Source organism: Balaenoptera borealis (genome assembly GCF_965194805.1).
Source record: "Balaenoptera borealis genome assembly, chromosome: 9".
In the NCBI taxonomy this organism is placed as follows: Eukaryota; Metazoa; Chordata; class Mammalia; order Artiodactyla; family Balaenopteridae; genus Balaenoptera; species Balaenoptera borealis.
In genome coordinates, this window is record NC_138873.1 from 12,525,182 (window position 1) to 12,544,472 (window position 19,291).

The window sequence follows — 19,291 nt, forward strand, 5'->3', positions numbered from 1 at the left end:
GGAATATGACCTTTGAAACAGGAAAACTAGCTTAATGTGTAGAGTGGAACGGATTTCACGAGGCACCATCTTAACATGGATTCCAACTGGAGTCTTAAACTAACCATGAGCCGATGACAGAGCTGTGAGTAGCGTTTATGAAAATGGCTGTCTACACTAAAGCCTGAAATTGTTGGTAATAAGTGTTAAATAAAAAACACAAATACTGCTTGTGAGTAAGACATCTAAAGACAGATGGTATGAAGTGGTTTGGTTACAAGCACCCCTAGGCCAAGTTGAAGAATCTCATTTAAAACTGATCTGTAAAGAAAGACTCTTTTTGGAGGTGGAGAAACTCTTTGTTCTTATTTGGCGCCATCTAATCGGGATACTTAATGAGCACCTGTAAATCTATGACAATTGTCCCTGACTCCTGATGTTTTTAAACTGAGATTTTCAAGAAACCCTTTCCCAGCCACATATATGTGGCTCAACATCTTGTCACCGTTGTTCTTGAACTTCCTCTTTTTTTTTTTTTTAGTGTTTGCAAAGTGTAATCTACTTTGTTTTAAACAAATATACACATTTAAAACCTAGATCCTGTTTTAATTGTCAGTTTTGTAAAATATTTTATTGAAGTATAGTTGATTTACAATGTCGTGTTTAATTTCTGCTGTACAACAGAGTGACTTAGTTATACATATACATTGATATACTCTTTTTCATATTCTTTTCCATTATAGTTTATCACAGGATATTGAATATAGTTCCTTTTGCTATACAGTAGGACCTTGTTGTTTATCCATGGACCTTCCTTTTTCAACATTAGAGCTTAGACATATAAATTCTCAGGCCCCATCCCAGACTCACAGAATCAGAAACTCTGGGGGTGGGATGCAGGAAGCTGTGGTCCCTCAGTGATTCTAGTGCTGGCTAAAATTTGAGGACCACCAGTCTATACCACTCGTGTGGAGCCTAGAAAAATAAATAATGTATGTCAGACCATCCCTCATAATTCTTGTCTGCAGTTGGTTTTCAGCTAATACATAGTGATTGAGTAGAAAGGAGAACTTTTCTAGTAGGGACAGTTGTTGCATATTTCCGTAGGTGCATTAATGCACTGAGGTCTGTAAGTGTCCTTCCCACAGAGTGGGCAGGGAAGAGTTAAAGCCTTTGTCCCCATGGGCTCCTAGACAGCTGCGCCACCCCAGGCCCAGGGGACCCTTTTGCTGTGTACCTCTGTGAGTGTTCAGCCCCAGGAAGACAGAATGAGGGGAATGTTTCACGGTCTGAAGGGACCTGTTTAGGTTTTGTGTGGGATTTCCAGGCCTCACTCTCACAGAAGAGTAGAATGTGACACCCCGTCCCCCATTCCATCTGAGGGAGAGTGGATAGTTGTTCTCTTTCACGTAGCACTCAGGTTTTGGCTTTGAACAATGCATGCAGCTGCAAAGAGAAATGAGAGGAAGAAAAAGCAGAAGACAGAAATACTCAGAGTGGCAAATATGCTGCAGTCCAAGGTGAAAAGCTCTTTTGTTTTAGTTCATGGACATCGAATCAGTGCAGATGGAGTTTGAGAGTTCCCCATTTCCCACCCCCCCACCCCGCCTCCCCACCCCCCGCCCCCTACGCAGTCGACAAAGGCCAAGAGAGTCCAAAATAAAAAAGCTGCTACAGACGTGAACACTGAGGACCAGGAATGGCCCTGAGACTTGCAACAAGAGTTGCAAACTTAGACGCCTACAGGGACCAGGAGGCAATGTCAGAAATTGAAATGTAGGGGCAACTGAGACAGTAGGGAGTGGTGGAGACTGTGGCAAACTCAAAGATACATGGACTGCTCAGTTTCTGCTGACTATGGGCCTACAGTTTCTAGAATCTTATGCTTCTTTGTTGTTGTTCTTGTTGTTTTCAAATGAAGTTGGGTGTCTGTATTTCTTTGTGACATTTTCCAGTTTTTAGAAATCTGTCAACAGTTTTTTTTTTGGTATAGGCCAAGCATAACATATCTGTGGGCTGGTGTGTTGATTCCCTCTGTGGACAGCTGTGGTCAGGTTTGTCTTAGTGAGAAACAGACGTATAATATGTGAATACAAGTAGCCGTAGAGCAACTCATTAATTACTTAGTAAATCTGTTTGTTAACCTATAATTTCATTTTGCTACTTAACTAATTTCCTTATTTCTAAAATTGTAACATGTAACTCCCGACAGGTATTGTTAAGCCAGAAATACTGATGCCTTGATGAACCCAGCAGGCCATTGAGTAGTTACTCTTCAGTGTAAAAGCAAGAATTTGGCTTCTTCTGAGTGAGTTTACTTTGCCACTCACTGGCTGTGTGGTACTGGTCCCTGACAGGAACTGTTTCTGTTTGTACAGAAAGATTCTATGTATAAGATAAAGCATATACCTTGGAAATAAGGTATGTGCTCCTAACTTCCGTGCTGGCTTGTGGGGTCCTGTTTGAAATAGTAAGTTATCAGTTTACTCAAGGTCTTTCTGTCTTCCTGGTGCTCTGAATTGGGAGACAAAACAAACAGGAAAAGCACTAGTTTTAGTACTTAAACTGGAGTGGTACTGAACCCAGGATACAATCTGCAAAACTTCTCAATAAAAATCTCAGAATGTTGGGCTTCCCTGGTGGCGCAGTGGTTAAGAATCCGCCTGCCAATGCAGGAGACACGGGTTCGAGCCCTGGCCCTGGAAGATCCCACATGCCGCAGAGCAACTAAGCCCGCGAGCCACAACTACTGAGCCCACGTGCCACAACTACTGAAGCCTGTGCGCCTAGAGCCCATGCTCTGCAACAAGAGAAGCCATCGCAGTGAGAAGCCCGCGCACCACAATGAAGAGTAGCCCCCGCTCACGCAACTAGAGAAAGCCTGCACGCAGCAATGAAGACCCAACGCAGCCAAAAATAAATAAATAAATAGATAAATAAATAAACCAATAACTTAAAAAAAAATTTCAGAATGTTTTAACTTTTCAGCTTGTTTTGTAAGTGAACAGTCCATATGTGTGTCTATATACACATACACACATATAAGTATACAGACTATATTTACATATATACACACACAGGTATTTTCATTATGGATGATATTTTGTTAAACCTTCATGAGGTGTTTCTTTCAACCATTTATTCCCTTTAAAAACTTAAAATGAAAAAATATATAGATTTCCTTTTTAGTACCAGTTCCTCCGCTTCATGCTAGGAGCAAAAAGATGAATTAGATGTAAACAAAGCCTGTCATGAAGAAGCACACGCCTTGGTGAGGGAGGCAGCAGTTAGCAGGTGACATTTACTGAGATTTCTTACGTGCTCGGCCCTTGCTATGGCTTTTCGTGAATTATCTCGTTTAGTCCTCACAATACTTGTTTGACGGCAGCACTTTTATCGTCTTCATTTCAGAGTTAAGGAGGCCAGGCCCTGACCCCTCTGAGGTTGTGTACACAGTAGATGGGGTTTGAGTCAAGAAACGTTTGATTCTAGAACCTGACCTTACCTGGCTGCTCTTGGGTAGGCACCGACGTAAGTTCGTCCTGATAGTAAGTTTTGAGGGCAAGAGGAGAGCACTGATGTTATTAACAGTATGGTCTGAATTGCTCTACTTGAATTTAACCTGTAATTTTACCACTCGATAAAAATAATTGTAGGGAATACTGTATCTATATTTTTTTCTCTTTTTAATATTTGATAGGGTGACTGGAAATGGAAGAAGAGGGATTTAAAAATATACTTAATAGGGATTATGCACTTTTGGATAGTCAATGTTTTCAAGTTCTAGTTTTGCCTAAGTTAAATTTCTGAGATTGTATGAACATATATGTACAAAGACTAGAAGGAAATATATTACAATACCAGCATTGGTTCTCTATGGATGATGGAATTAGAGACGGTTTTTGTTCTCTTGTTTGTACATTCTAGGGTAATCAGATGATTTTCCTACTATATTCAGAGCCAGGGCTCCTTTCTGCTTGGCCTCATCCTTAGGCTGCTGGGGACTCAGAAAGGCCATAAAGGGCCTCATGGGAGAGAATGTGGGACTCACTTTCCTGTCTTTCTCACCAGGATCTTGAACCCTTAAGTTTGGCAGCCTTAGCGGTTCTTTCTTACCTTCCAGCTGCTAGTCCATCTTTTAAAAAATTTCATTTTTAGTCTTATGGGTTGGTTTGATATGTGTTAATCCAGCACAGCCAGATGTGTCCAGCCATGATGCTTGAATGCAAGACGTAGGGTGTTGGCACTTAGATTTTAGTGGGCCTGAGAGTCACTCACTAATAAGGGTCAAATGATTCCCGGCCCTAACTCCCCAGAGCCTGCTGCCGTAGGTGTGGGCGTAGGTGACGCCCTGGTGGCTGGGTGCTTAGCAGGCAGCCCGTGAATCTTTTTCAGGTGTTCTGTGGACCGCAGTTTGAGAGCCACTGACTTTTAGGAAGTTTGTACTTAATTCAGTGGATAATGGAGAAATGATAGAGGGGTTTGAAAGGAGGCGTGTTGCTGGCAGAACTGTGGGAGGTAGGGAGGGCTTTGCAGGCAGGAGTGATTGGAATCTGAGAGACCAGCTCTGGGAGGCGTTTGGGGTGGTCTCTTGGAGAGAGTTGAAGAGGCCTGAGTGAGAGCAGGGGCCTTGAGAGGGAGAGAGACGTGGGCAGGGCTGCCGAGAGAAGCACCGCCCACGAGTGTTCCAGAAGCCTCGGCAGGGTCTGCATGTGAGAGTGGAGAGAAGGGAGCTTTCATGTCCACGCTTTGTGCCTCAGTGCCTTAGCATGGCAGTACCACTGAAGTGTGCTGAATTCCGGGAAGAGCTGCTTTGCAGGTTCGAGAGTGAGCACACCTTACGGGTAGCAACCTCAAAAGCCGTTCTAGTTTGTAGAGGAGACATCTTGCATGCTACCAGCATCTTGCATGATTCAAATACTTCAGAAAACTCAGTGCCCTCTCTCACTGCAGCACTCTGATTGTCTCATGTTTTAATGAGGTGGAAATATCATGCAGCTTGGCACATGGAATGTGTTAGAATAGGAGAGTGTTAGCTGAAATTTAGGTCCTCCAACTTGAGTGTGAAATGATGCAATATACATGAATGTGGCACCCTGAATTATTTCTGTACATCGCCGTCTAAGACATAGAACACCTAGTGAAGTAGAGAAGATTAGGGTCCTGCAGGAAGCTTGTCAACGGAGATATAAAATCAGTGCTGATAAATGCTAAATGCATCGTAGAGTAATCCCTGCAGTCTTGTCCAGTGCTTGGTGAGATCAGCAGTTCTGGCTGCACTTGCTGTGTGGGACGGGGAGCCGGTTCCCTGAGGTCAGTGCCTCCTTTGGGTCGTACCGGCTGGGAGAGAGCCAAGGGTGCGGAGGGCTCTTCCAGGGCGTACCGCTCAAGGGGGTGGCAGGTCCGTCCTTCATAGGCATGATGGGGCCCGCTTTCTTGTTCGTCATTGGCCCATCCAACCCTTAGAAGTAGATGTGATTTCTTCTGTGAGTTTCAGGTAAAATGAACAGATTCTTTACTTAATAGGATCAGCTATAAAACAGTAGACGATTTTCCTTATAACATCTCCCCGGTATTCTGCACAGCTGACGTTTCCATTAAAATTGGCTCATTTCTGGGACTTCCTTGGCGGTCCAGTGGGTAAGACTCCTCGCTTCCGCTGCAGGGGGGCACGGGTTCAGTCCCTGGTTGGGGAACTAAAATCTTGCAGGCCGCACGGCGCGGCCAAAAAAAGAAAATTTTTGTTTTGCTCGTTTCTCGTCTATGATTTTTAAAGTAATACTAACTGCACAACCTGGTATTCTGAAATGATGCGCTTGTCTTTCACGTTAATTCGGGAAACGAAGTTTTGGATGAAGTAGTGCGCCACGTCACATTAGGAGAAATAGAACTAACTCTTTGCATTTAACGTTTCGTCTGCTAACTAGAGTGCCCTGTTAACTGACACTTCCACTAAGTCTGATGAAAGTAGCTAGTCACCATGCATTCATTCAGCAGTGCTTATTGAGTGCTGACCCTGTACCAGGAGCTGTTCCGAGACAGCTGAGGATACAGCAGTGAATAGAAGAGACGGTAAGTAGTTCCTGTCTTCCCGGATCTGACATGCTAGTGGGAGTTGACACACAGTAAGTAAAACTCGTAGCACATGGGTGTGGTACATGTTGTAGGCAAGGGCCATAGGTGGATGCAGGAAGGAAGTGGGGATGCAGTGTTAACCGGGACGGCTGGGGGAAAGCTTTCAGTGGGCACTCGGCTAACAGGCGGAGGGATGTCCTTGGCAGAGGGAACAGTAAGTGCAAATGGCCTGAGACAGGCCAGAGCCTGACACGTGGAGGGAGCAGGGAGGCCAGCGTGGCTGGAACAGAGGGAGCCGAGGGCAGAGCAGCAGGAGATGAGATCAGGGGAGGGGGAGGCCAGATGGTGCAGAGCCTTAGAGACCGTTATGTATGTTTTGGCTTTAATTTGGTGTTTGGGGAGAGATTGGAGGCTTTGGAGCTAAGGAGTGATACCAGATTTACATTTTAAGATTACAGTGGTTGCTGTGTTGAGTAGACAGAAGTTAGCAAGGGTGGAATCAGGGAGCCAGTTAAGATACTGGGGCAATAACCATCTGAAGGATGACGCTTGGACCAGGTGGCAGCTGTGGTCACCATCACGAGAGGCGGCCATGTTCTGGGTGTTCCGAAAGGCCAGTGGGATTTACCCAGAGATCGGGTGGTGGTGTGAGAGGATACCCGTGGCATCTTTGGTCTGGGGAATTGGAAGGTTAGAGTTGCCGTCCGCAGAGAGCTGGAAGAGTGTGGGAGGAGACGGTGAAGGGAATATTTGGGTTCGAAACATCCGTGCTTGTTAGTTCGCCAAGTGAAGTAGAGATGTGTGTCTGCATTAATGGGGGAGTTTGGGACTAGATAGAAATTTGGTGGCCATTGGGGTATATACGTGGTATTAAATCTCTGAGACTGGATGATATCACCCAATGAGTGGGCAGAGGGAGACAAGGGGAGAGAAGAGATATAGGGCGTTCCCACCCTTACAAGTCTGGGGGTTGAGCAACCAGCAAGTTGCTGCCAGTAAGTACAAGAAATCTCGGGAAGGGTGGTGTCCTGGGGCCAGTGAGGAAAGTCCTCCCAGAAGGAAAGAGTGGTCAACTGGGCCCAGTACTGCTGGTGGGCTAATAAGGGGAGACTGAGAATTGACCAGTGTATTTAGTGTGTGGAGGACATTGAACTTGAAAGTTAGTTTTGGTGGGTTGATGGGTGCAAGAGACTGAGAATTGACCAGTGTATTTAGTGTGTGGAGGACATTGAACTTGAAAGTTAGTTTTGGTGGGTTGATGGGTGCAAACGTCTGAGTAAATTCAAGAGCAAATGGGAGAAGAGGCATCGACGTCCCGAGAGATCACGCTGTGTTAAAGCATCTTCCTGAATGAACACAGCACAGTCTCAGTATGACTTAAGCACGGAATGCATTTTATTTGAAGTCTTTAAAAATCTGTAACCATGTTTTGGAATAGATGACTGTTTGGTAAAGTAGATGTTTGATGAATTGGGACATGTTCCGCCCTCCCTGAACTGGGTAACAGAACACCATAGATTATGCAGTCTCTTACTTTAATACTAACAGAGCTATTCATTCATTGAATGACTATGTACTTGTGGCTTCTATAGAGAAGAGTTATTCCACAGAAACTCTCTCTCTACTCCAAGTTTTCCCACAATTTTTTTTTTTTTTGGAAATGAGAGTAAATGCCTCTCTACCTGGGTTCTCTATTATTCCATAGTTTAACCATTTAGGTAGAAAAGATTTGTTATGGACGGACCCAAAACCTTGGAAGAATACCTTGTTGCTTTTGATTTACCTTCATATATTGTAGGATTTATCTGAAATATTCTGAATGCCTTGAAATTTTGTATAAATAATGTCTAGTACAGCCCAGAGGTGGAAGCCATTTGTTAGCAGGAAAATTGGTGCAAATAGAGATTAACTAACTTTAAATATAAGTCACCAAACATATATAGAGCACCTATCATGTGTAATGTCTCTACTAGGTACAGTGAAGTGGACAGGGTCCCTGTCTTTGGCACCTTCCGTTGAGTGGAGAACACAGACAAGCCCACAGGTATGTCAGCAGAAAAGTAATTCACTCAGAGTTTGAACAGGCACAGCACGGAGGGCTTCTTGGAGGAAGCCACATCCAAATCCAGACCTGTAGGATGAGCAGGGGTAGTCAGGCCTAGAGGAGGGGAAAGAAAATATTTGGGAGAAAACTGGGAGGCAAGAGAGATGAGGCATTTACTCACAACTGAAAGAACTTGATTGTGCTGGCTCTGTCCTGAGGTGGGGTGGAGAGAGGTGAACCTGGAGGGGTGGTGTGTGGGGATGTGGGCTATATCACCAAGGTCCTGTTTATGCCTCTTAGTAGGTGGAGGCCAGTGGAGGACTTCATGTCTTTGGCCTTTCTTTGTGGAGGAAGTGCGTGCGTGTGTGTGTGTGTGTGTGTGTGTGTGTGTGTGTGTGTGTGTGTTTATACGTATGTAATACATATATAAATATCTATATCTATTTATCTATCTATCCTCACACACATATATAGAACTATACACATATGTGTATGAATTTTTTCGGGCTCCTAAATGTTATTTGATTCAGGATTCTATTAGGGAGGCACCTGCCTTTCTCTTAAGGAACATGGCAGTCTACTAGGTTTTAGACCTGGGGTGAACTGGTCCTTCTAGTGTAGGGGAAGCCCCTGAATCTCAAGGAGAAAAACCAGTTAAAGGCTCTGTGCAAAACTTAACTTGATTTCCTGGGTATTTATTTCCTTTGATCTGTGAAGTGTGAAATTGACTGGACTTTTATAGCATAAGGAAACATAAAACCTCTTCATTGAGAAAAGGAGGACCTACTAAAACATTGACTAGAGTGAAAAAAGAGATAGGAGTTTGGGCTGCCAGGCAGTGCGGGTGGGAGAGGGAGAAGGCGGGGAGGACCGGAGAGGAAAGGAGCCTGCAGAGGAGGCTGCTGTGGGAGGTGAGGGCTGAGGGGGTGTGGCCTGCAGGTCACACCTGGAGCTGTGGGTGTCCTGTGTGTTAGCACCTGCAGTCTGCTGCCCGTGACTGATCAGTGATTAACCATCGCTCCTAGCTCCGCATATAACGTAGCCTTTATATGTTCAGATCCTTCACTCTAGTGGTTGAGCCAAAGCAATAGCAGAGCATTTGTAGGAATGTATGCTCTAGAAGTGGTCAGAAATAGCATGCAAGCATTTGTTTGTTTTTTTGGCCACACCTGCGTGTGGGCTCTTAGCTCCCCCATCAGGGGTCGAACCTGTGCCCCACCCCCTGCAGTGGATGCCCAGAGTTTTCATCACTGGACCACCAGGGAAGTCCCAATCCAAGTGTCTGGAAGTCTCCCCACTCTTGCCGCCCCAGAAGCATGCTGGAGCATGTAAGAAACACTGCCCCCTACTCCCATTTCCACTTTTAGCTTGGTGCATGGTGTACCGAAGTCTTAAAAATACATACTCTGAGCATTTCAGACCCAGGCCCAGAGGAATCATACTGGCTCTACCAGATCCAGAAGCAGCCGCATGGGTATTCATTTCTGAGGTCTTGAACTCTGGAAGAACACACAGATTATACTTAAAACTAATGGGGCTAGATTATGATAGGATGAAAAAAAAGATGAGGACCCACCTCTGCAGGGTGTGGCTGCGCTTTCCCTTGCTCTGCATTGTTTCCCAGATTGTTGTGGGCGGTTGCCATTGCCACATCATTCCCAGGGTTAAACATATACTCACTTCTGGGAAAGCTTCCATCTTCAGCCGTCCACAGTGACAGTTCAGGGGAATGTGGTTTTGAAAATAATTTAACAAGGTAAATTTTTACTTTTTAGTAGTTACCACTTAAAAAAACCAACCAGTTTTTCTGCTTCTATTTCCGCCTCGCTCCTTCCCCATGATTTCTGAGTATGTGATCCCTTGGAGGATATTTATAGCTATGACTTTAATCAATTTAACACCTTTCTCTGTATATTTTAGCAATTTGAAATTCTGTTTGGTAACTTCTTCTTGCATCACTGAGGGTGTTTCTGTTTCTCCCTCATCTTTTTTAAAAAAGCCCTAGAATGGACATTGCAGAAGTATTTTATTAACTACTGTATAGCATAGGAACTCTGCTCAACATTCTGTAGTAACCTAAATGGGAAAAGAATTTGAAAAAGAATAGATACTTGCATATGTATAATTGAATCCACTTTGCTGTACGCCTAACACCAACACAACATTGTTAATCAACTCTACTCCAATACAAAATAAAAATTAAAAAAATATCTGATGAAGGTAGCATGCATATTGGTACCTTTTTCCTATTTTCTGACTTGAAAACTAACTTAATGTTAGATAATATGTAATGTTCCAGCTCAGCTGTAGAAATTGCATCTCCTAAAATCATGTTCTAATGAATCAGGGAGAAAAGAAACATTTAAGACTAACTAATAACAACAAAAAAAGAAAAGTATAAATACCTAGAAGCAACCGTAGGACTTCAGGGAGACCGTTGAGGAGGTGAGAGGGAGCGATCTTATTAAATGTGGTCGTGGTAGACTTTCTGGAAGTGATACGTGTAGCGAAATCAGTCGCTTATAATGACTTAATTGTCACCAGATAGATCTAAAAACAGTTTTGTGGGTTAAGGTAGGTAATTGTCATCCTTGGTGGTAACTACAATGACTATAATGTTCTAAAAACATTACAAGATTTTTTTCTTATAAAAGCAGACTTCATATTATAGATCTTTTTATTATAATTGTTGGTTTTGTTGGCTTTTTATAGATCCAAAGGTACAATATAATGGAAGTAACATGTTGTTGCAGTGAGATGTAAGGAGTAGAGTTGTTTTGTTTTGTTTTGTTTTGTTCCATGCAGTTAACGTTCTTTTCCTCTTTAAAAAAAAACCAAACAAACATTTTCATTCCAAAGCCCAGTGACAGGATTCACATTTGCACTTGAGGTGGTCAGGGATGGTGTCTGTTTATCTGCCCAAATCGGGGCTCGTGCAATAATAGGCCTTTGGTCAACACTTGATGGGGGAGAAGGTAAAACCTGGGAGTCTCCCTAACAAAGTTGGAATTAGTTTTTAAAAATCATGGCTCTCAATGGAATGTGTCTACTTTGGATGCCTGTAGTTAATTGCCTGCAATAGAGGAATAACTGTTTTACTCTTAAGGATTTTGCCTGGAGAGAAAAGGTATTCATGTATCCATTCATAGTCTCTCTGTTTTCTGTCTGTTACGGTTGTCTAAATTTGTCTGTTTGTGTTTGGGCCATTCCTCATTCTAAAAACATCTGTGGCTGCTACAGTAGTACATGGTGGTTAAGACCAGGGCTGGCTGCTTACGTTTGGATCCTTTACCAATCACTTACTAGATGTGTGATGTTGGCCAATTTCTATGCATTGCTTAGTCAGCTAGCTTATTTTTAAATTTGGGGTCATGCTGTTACTAAACTTTGAGGGTTTATGTTGAGGATTCAGTGAGATAATGCAGGTGAAGCATTTACCACAATAAATGGTAAAATAAACTGTATAGCATATAGTAAGTGCTGAAAAAAACTCTAGCCGTTGTTTTGTTGCATACATTACAGGGATATCCTGGGGAAGATTTTTCACATTTCTGACAGAATAGTTTTGAAGTGAACACATACGCTGCCTTTTACAGATGGTAAGTTACGACTCAGTGAGAAGAATGGTGAAGAGAAAGATTGGATCACATACCCTTTGCAGAGTGTGTCGACATCACATGGCATTAAAAAGGGGAGGTGCCAATTATACCTCTTAAATTGCAAGATATGGATGATTTCTTAAATTTCTCTCCCTGGTTATTCCGCTAATGTAGTGTTCTGAGGCTTGACAGCTGCTAATAGTAATCTGTAGAATACAGTCACTGAAAGTCAGAGGGAAGGCTGTCGCCAAAGTCAGGCCCTTCAAGTCTGTATTTCCTGTTTTATCACAATTGATGTCCCCGGCTTATTCCATTTCCTGCCTTGCTGTGGCATTTGATAACCGGTGGGTGTGACGGTGATCTCTGGGTGTGTCCCTGGTGTAGTGTATGTTCCTCTGAGTAATCGTCTTCTGTGATCAACTGGCCCATTAGCCCCCGATGGAAGGCAGTCTGTCTCACCAAGTCCAATTAAGGAAACCAGCCCGATTTCTTCTTGGGAGCCAAGAAGTTATTTCGTAAGATGTGCTCCTGTAAGCACTGTGGGAATAGCTGTCAGAATGGTGATTACTTCTGTTCTTTAGTCACCAGAGTTGATGCCCTCAGTTTCAAAACTGCAGAAAGTTGCAAACTTCTCAAAGGACTTTTATTTAGGGTTACACGTGCAAAGGGAGACAGAATGGTCCCCACAGGTCTCAAAGAGGCACCTTTGCAGGTAGGCACCTGGAGTGATGTGGAGCTTGCTGTTAGTGCTAGAGCAGACCCGGGCTTATGGGCAAGACTCATCCCTGATGAGTTTCTCTGGGAGGCATAGGGAGTGAAAGAAAGAGCTTCAGAGTTTACCTGACTTGCTTATCTATAGATGGAGTACTCTTTGTAAGATGTCCTTGAGCTGAGGGTATAAGTATTTTTATATTTTAGTCCATGTGTACCTGCTTCCGGAACAGGATTTCAGCAGTGCTGAATGTAGACAAATTGTCTTAAAACTAGATTAATCTCTATTAGCCAGAGAAGGCCCTTTTCCCCCTTGAGAAACTGTCACATGATTTCTTCTAGATCAGTTTCCAACTTAATATATTTGCTTGATTAGTTTCTATTTATTATTGCTTTAAAAATATGTGTTTGTAAGCTACCTATACTACTCCCCCCTCCCTCCCCCATTACAGCTTCAGAACTCTGTGTAGGGAGATGCAATCCATTGTTAATGAATTAATGCGCAGCATATTTTAGACGCTATCCATTTTTAGCTTATACACTGAATTTTTAAAAAAGATTATTTATTTTTAAAATTGAAGTATAGTTGATTTACAGTGTTGTGTTAGTTTCAGGTGTACAGCAAAGAGATTCAGTTTTATATATATATATATATTCTTTTTCAGATTCTTTTCCCTTATAGGTTATTACAGAATAATGAGTATAGTTTCCTGTGCTATACAGTGTACACTGAGTTCAAAAGTTGAAAAAAAATCCACCGAAAATCCCATAAAGAGAGAGTGAAAATCTGTGTTAATCGGCTGCACTGTCTTCAGGGGACCTGCAGTTTTGCTCTCGAGGAAAGCAGGGGTGACGACTCAAGCTACAAATCCCCCGTGCAGGGGCCTGAAGCAGTGAGGCCGGGAGCAGACCCCAGGCCTGGGTGGCTACATTACCATCCGTTTACAAGCCTTGAAGACCCAGGGTTCACGGTCAGTGTCCTTTGCTGCTTAAAATTGCAACAGAGGACTTTGCCGCAATTAAGATATTAGCGATTTATTTTTATTTTCATATTTTTTTCTTCATTTTGTTTGGAGGAAGGTGTAGGGGGAAATCATATTAGGTTTGAGATAAGGGAGACCAGGAGGATCTTTCTAGTGAAGGACTATTATTACGTGTTTGGAAATGCTAAGATGTTCATCTTGTTTCGGTCTGTGAACTGGAAGACGGCCTGTGTATTGGGAAAATTGGGGTGTTTCTTGACTTCTATTGGGAAAGGAAAGGGCATTTTTCCTAGGGCTGTGGTTCCAACACTCTGATTTCCACGTTTTTTTCCCATCGCTAACTATCTAATCTTGAGAGTTGGTGATAGCCGTAGGTCACGCAGTCCAAATACGTGTTCTTTGGAGTGAATAAATTGTTTCAGTTTAACGCTAAAGAAACTGTGGCCCAGAGAGTTCCATGGCTAAGATGTAATGGCAGGACCCAGACTAGAATGGAATTCTCCAGACTCGCAGTTCTGGATGTTTCTGATTATACTATTTTCCCAACCTTACCCGAATTGCCCTCTACCCCCAAATCCTATAAAACTTATGGCCTTGTAGGTCCTGCCCACCAGCAGTAGTGTGGGGCGTCGCTTGCCCGTCTGTGCTGCCATCCAGGGCAGTGAGCCTGGTTAACTGTCTGTGATGCAGACTCAGTGTTGGCTTATGGGGGTCCAGTGGGGAGGCGCTTTCCGTCTAGCAGGGAGGTAGGTGGCAACACTGATTATGATACCATACTGTGTGGTGCATTCGATGATGGACATGTTTACAGGTCTAGGAGCCGTTCAGAGGAGCATAGAATGCATTATGTGTGTGTGTGTGTGCATGTAGTTTAGGGGGAAGTTTGCAGAGGGTTTTCAAGGATAAAGGGGAATTTGCCAGCCAGATTGGGGTTGAAGATGGATTCCTCTAGGTGAAGAGATTTGGGAAACTAAAAACCAGTCCATTGGCAGTGCTGGAGGGTGAACTTGGTGGTAGGATCATGGCCCCCTGCAGATGCCTATAGGTTGTACTCACATCGTTCACCTGCTCCAACCTGTTTCAGAATGGAGAGAGGTGTTGAAAGTTCATCAGTGATCCTCTGTTTTCTTTCGGGCTAAAGAACATGAAATGTCTTTGAATAGGTATGACGTGGAGAGGCGGTGATGAGTGTGGACTGCCAGGTGCCTGGAGGCTCTGTGACTCAGGTGTGATCAGGGAAGAAAGTTTAGGAATAGTGCTTTGCTTTGGACTCAGAAATATAAAGGCAACAGGTTCTGTCCGGAGCCTTCCTGCCCGTCCTCCATGGTGCCATTGGGGTGAAGGGGTGGATGCAGGTTTACATGTTCAGCTTCTGGAACCAGACACAACTGCCTTTCAGTTTTCACGGCCTTGGAGGAAACAGATAATGAATGATAGGAAACAGCTGCTCCTAACGTGGCAGCCAGAAATGCAGCCTCATGGAGCAACGTGGTAATCACGAGAATATTAATGGAAAGTCCTCTCTGATTAAACACTGGGAGCTGTGGAATGTGGTTTGTTTTCATATATTTACCTCTCCCCCCCATTGTCTTTCTGTTGCCTGCAGATTTTATTTTTATTTGTCCAATCATACAGACATACTTTTCTGTAAACTATTACAAGAAAGTTATCTAGAGTAGATAATTTTAAAAAAATAGATAATTTAAAAAAAAACCAAATTTCCTGCTAAACCCTTCACTTTTTTCAGAGTTGAGTGTGAGCACCTTCCAGAATCCTTCCTGGACATTTGCATACATGTTTATACAGATTAATGTATACTTATTTTCATTTACATAAATGGATTCACATGTAGCTTGAATCCGATCCAAAGTTTCTTTTTACGTTTCATACTGTCTTAAGGGTCTTCCCACATCACTCTATTTAGATAATCCTCAACCATTGCAGAAGTAATTTTTTATACAATCAAACTTAATTAACTTTGTCAGTAATGTAGGAATGGCTGTATGGAAATACGGGTGCCTCTTAGGAACAGGAGGGTGTGATGGTTTACCCACATGGGTGCCGAACAAGGATTCAGGATGTTTTACGGCAGACTGGCTGGCACCTGGCAAAATATCTTGGATCAGCCTGACAAGAGAGAACTGATCTCTTGCTCTGAGAGTTTATTACTGTGACACCGGCTCTGCTTCAAGCACACCTTTAGTCTTTTCTTGCCAGAATCATATTAAAGTGAGAGGTGGCCTGATATATAATCTTTGAGATCTCCGACTGAGGCATCAGGAGAATGTGGGACTTGAATCTTTCTCCGAAGCTTGCTTCTTAAACCTGCAAAGCTTGTTTAAGAGAAGTTGACCCAAAGGACAAGCGGACTTTGAATTTTAACCCAGAGAAGTGGGACCCAGAATTGATGAGGGGGAACAACACCCTTCGGAAGGGGAAATGGGACAGGTCGTTGTTTTGATACATTCATGGGCTGCTGACACGGGAAGCGGTTGGTGACATCTTGCTAAAATTGTACATTTGAGCTTGCCAGCCCCAAACAGACCACGGGCATTTGTGGCAGCTCCCCAGAGCGCAACAGCAGTTGTCCCAGGAGCTGTTGGAATGCCGTCCTTACGACCTCGGTACACGTTGTTTAGACAAAAGGGGAAGACGCGTTCTTGGCTTGACAATTTGCCAACCACCTGCTGTCATTCTTTTTCTCCAGTGCTTTGAAAGTGGCCAGAATCTGGTCATCAGGCCTCTTTTAAAAATAACAACGCAGGCATGTATAAAATCACAAAATCCAAAAAGCTGATGTAATTATAGAGGACACATGGCAATGGGTGCCTATTTTCCTCATCTCTTCTCTTGAAGGCATCGGGTCTCTTATATTTCACATGGCCAGTTGCTGCCTTAAAGAGGGAAATTCTAGAGGAGAGATAGACTTTCATGGGAAAGTTCCTCAGATCTTTTACCGGAACGAACTGTTATCAAATAAGCATCAAAATGACCTTCAAATTTCTCGACGATGTGTGGCCATGTTGTGGCTTTATAAAGAAATCGTAATCTCTAGATAAAATGGCACACGCGCAGTGAACTATTTTGATCTGGTTTTCAAGGAAGTTGGGGTTTGTGGGAGATTAAGAGGTTGGGAACGTGGTATTTCTTCTGTTGGCTGTGAAATTGCTCTTTCCAGGTCCGTGGTGTCATGTCACCGTGGCTAATAGGGACAGGCTCACACATTTGTTTTTTTTTTTCACCCACTGCCTTCCTTCACTTAAGCATCACTGAAACATCAGCCAGTTTGATCACACAGAGGACCAGTCAGGTAAACAGCTCTGTTTCCCTGTATCCATCCTGCTCTTGAGACCCTCCCCCACTCGAGAGCATTACTTGCCTGGGGAGGACACACTGCCGGAAGGGAGCTTCACATGCTGTCACCTGCTGTAGGGAGAAGGTGGAGCCAGCCTGGGGCGGAGTTCTCACTCCAGTGCTTTCTTTGGTGGGATAACCTTACACATTTAACCCTTCAGAGCTTGCTTCCTCATCTGCCAAGCGGGGATCATAATCCATCATGTGGTCCTTCTGAGAATTAATCAGACCCTGGGAGTGAGTGCCCAGCCCATGTTAGGGACTACAGAAAGGCCTAGGAAATGGTACTTGGGCGATTTCTTTCTTTTTCTTTCATATTCCCTGTCCCGAAATTTTGGTGCTTGGTTCTCATTCACCAGGGATAACTTTCTTTTGTTGACAGTCAACAAAAAGAAAGTTGACTTCTCCAAAAATTACCCTTCTGGAGTTGCAGCCATTCTGCCATCGGTTTGCCTCCGTCCCTCCCACACCCTGACCTCTGCAGTGCAGTAAACCCCAGATCGGTTCAAGGGCAGAACTAGTTTTAGCCACAGTGTGAAGGAGTCTGGGGGCTGGGGGAACCAACAATATAGAGTTACAGTGAGTTGCATGTACAAAATCTCAAATTACTTTGGCACAAGTTTTACATTTGAAAGTCTCTTCCAGGTGCTTGCTCTAGACTGAAGAAGTTAGAATTCCACAGAAAAGGACACTTCAATTTTTGAAAAGCCATTTTGAATTACGTAAACACAAACTTTTCACAATAGGGATGGTCACTGCTGTAGCTGTGGGTTGTACATCTCCGTATTAATCTTTAGCAGGGGGCTCAATTTGTGTGGTGATCGCTGTCAGCCCTGGTTTGACTCATGCATTCCTCACCGCCACAGTAAGATCTGTGTTTATGTGAAATATGGAAACGATTTCTTCCCCCTCTTTCTTTTGTGCTTGAGTTAGGATGGAGCCGCTGAGTTGTTTTCCTTTGTTATTTTTAAAGGGTCTTCAGTTGCAGAGCTCCACTCGGGGCTTGAGCGGTACAGCTGGCAGTGTGGCTTAGGCTGGTCCTCGTGAGATCTGGCTCTGAATCCAGCATCCTTACGCTGAAGCAGGAGGCTCTCCTTTCTAAAACTTTGATTTGCCCAACCCTAAAAACCAAATGGAAACTAAAATAGGGTAGAGGAATTTTCACTGAACGAAGAGTTTTTTACCCTGAATTTGTCTTCTTTATCAAGACCCATAGGTCTTGTGTCCTGCTCTCTTTCTTTTTTTTTTCCTTCTCCTCAACTGCTTGGGTACCGTGAGGATGGGGAAGTTGTAGGCCGAGTCGTTAAAGGTCCGGAGTTTAATCGTACAAAAAGAAGAACCAAAAAAAAAAAAAAAAGAGTGTGTGTTCCTCCCCATTTTTGAACAATTTATCCTCCTAAAAAAGAAAGTTTTGTGAGAAGGATCCCAGGCTATAAAAGAGAGGATTAGCTGCTTTCATTGGGTCCAACACCACATTCTCACTGCATCGTTGGCAATCCTTGTAAAGTGTCTTGGCAGATAGGGGCTCTTCCTTCACAGTGTAATGTTTTTCCAACTGCAGAGTTAGAGCTGCTTCATGTGCCATGACGCATGGCTAGGTGTCAAGATCATTTTATGGGACGAAAAACCCAAAAAGACTTTTAAAACGTGCAGCTTTCGGAAAAAAAACAAGTCAGTTTTACAAAGAGAGTTTTAAATAAAAGGGCATTCATGGGTTTATGCTTTCCCCACGGGCAGATCTTTTCAAAGATGAAATTGTAAAAAGAGGACATACATTTCTTTCATTCATTACCTGAGTCCTAAGGTACAGCTGTCTTGAAGGACCAGGTGCTGGGGATATAGGGATGAGTGTCACCCTCTGGCCTTTAAGTAGCTCCCTTTTACTCAGGAGCCAGAGACATGAGTCAAAATACCTGGTCCAGATGGCAGGAAGGAGGGGGTGATGAACTTTGCTGGGGTGGGAGGAGCTGGGTGGCTGGAGTCCAGAGACGGCCTCATAAAGGAAGAGAAGCTTCAAGTGAATCTCGAAAGATCAGGAGGAATTTGCCGGATCAGATAGGAGTGTGGTAGGCATTGCAGGCAGAAGAAGAGCAAATGCAGAGGCTCAAATCTATGAAGCAGCAGGGTGTTGGGAGAAGGAATCCCAGCCCAGGGAGGCCGGAGTAATCGCATGCAGGAGGGAGAAAGCAGGGGAGGAGCGTGGCCAGGAAGCCCAGGGCCAACTTCCGGAGGCCTCTGCAGGTCGTAGGGTCATGCTGTCGCCTTCAGGACTTTGCTCCCCTCATGTGAGAGGCCTTCTCTGACTAGTATCATTCTTATTTCCTTTCCCTGCTTTAGCCTTCTTCCTAGCACTTACCCTGACCTGTTTTAGGCTTGTGAGTTTATTGCCTGTGCCCCATTGTTAGAATGAAGACCCCAGGAGAGCAGGGACTTTCTTCTGGGTGGATGGCTATGTCCCCGGTGCCTGGCATCAGTGATGTTACAGAGTTTGGCTTCATCCTCTGAGTGCTGGAGAATCATTGAAGATGCTAAATACGGGTGGGAGT

The 19,291-nt window shown here is 43.8% G+C and overlaps 1 protein-coding gene across 5 annotated transcripts in view; it reads left to right on the plus strand.

The window, feature by feature from the left end:
- CNKSR3 (CNKSR family member 3) overlaps positions 1 to 19,291 on the plus strand; it is a 129,854-nt gene that overhangs the window by 40,488 nt on the left and 70,075 nt on the right. The window contains exon 1 of one of the 5 annotated variants that reach the window (XM_082404554.1): positions 8,044 to 8,098. The exons of the other annotated variants lie outside the window; for them this stretch is intronic. The gene's annotated coding sequence lies outside the window, so the exon portion shown is untranslated. Of the gene's footprint in view, positions 1 to 8,043; positions 8,099 to 19,291 lie in introns of those variants that run through there. 5 annotated transcript variants of the gene reach the window in all.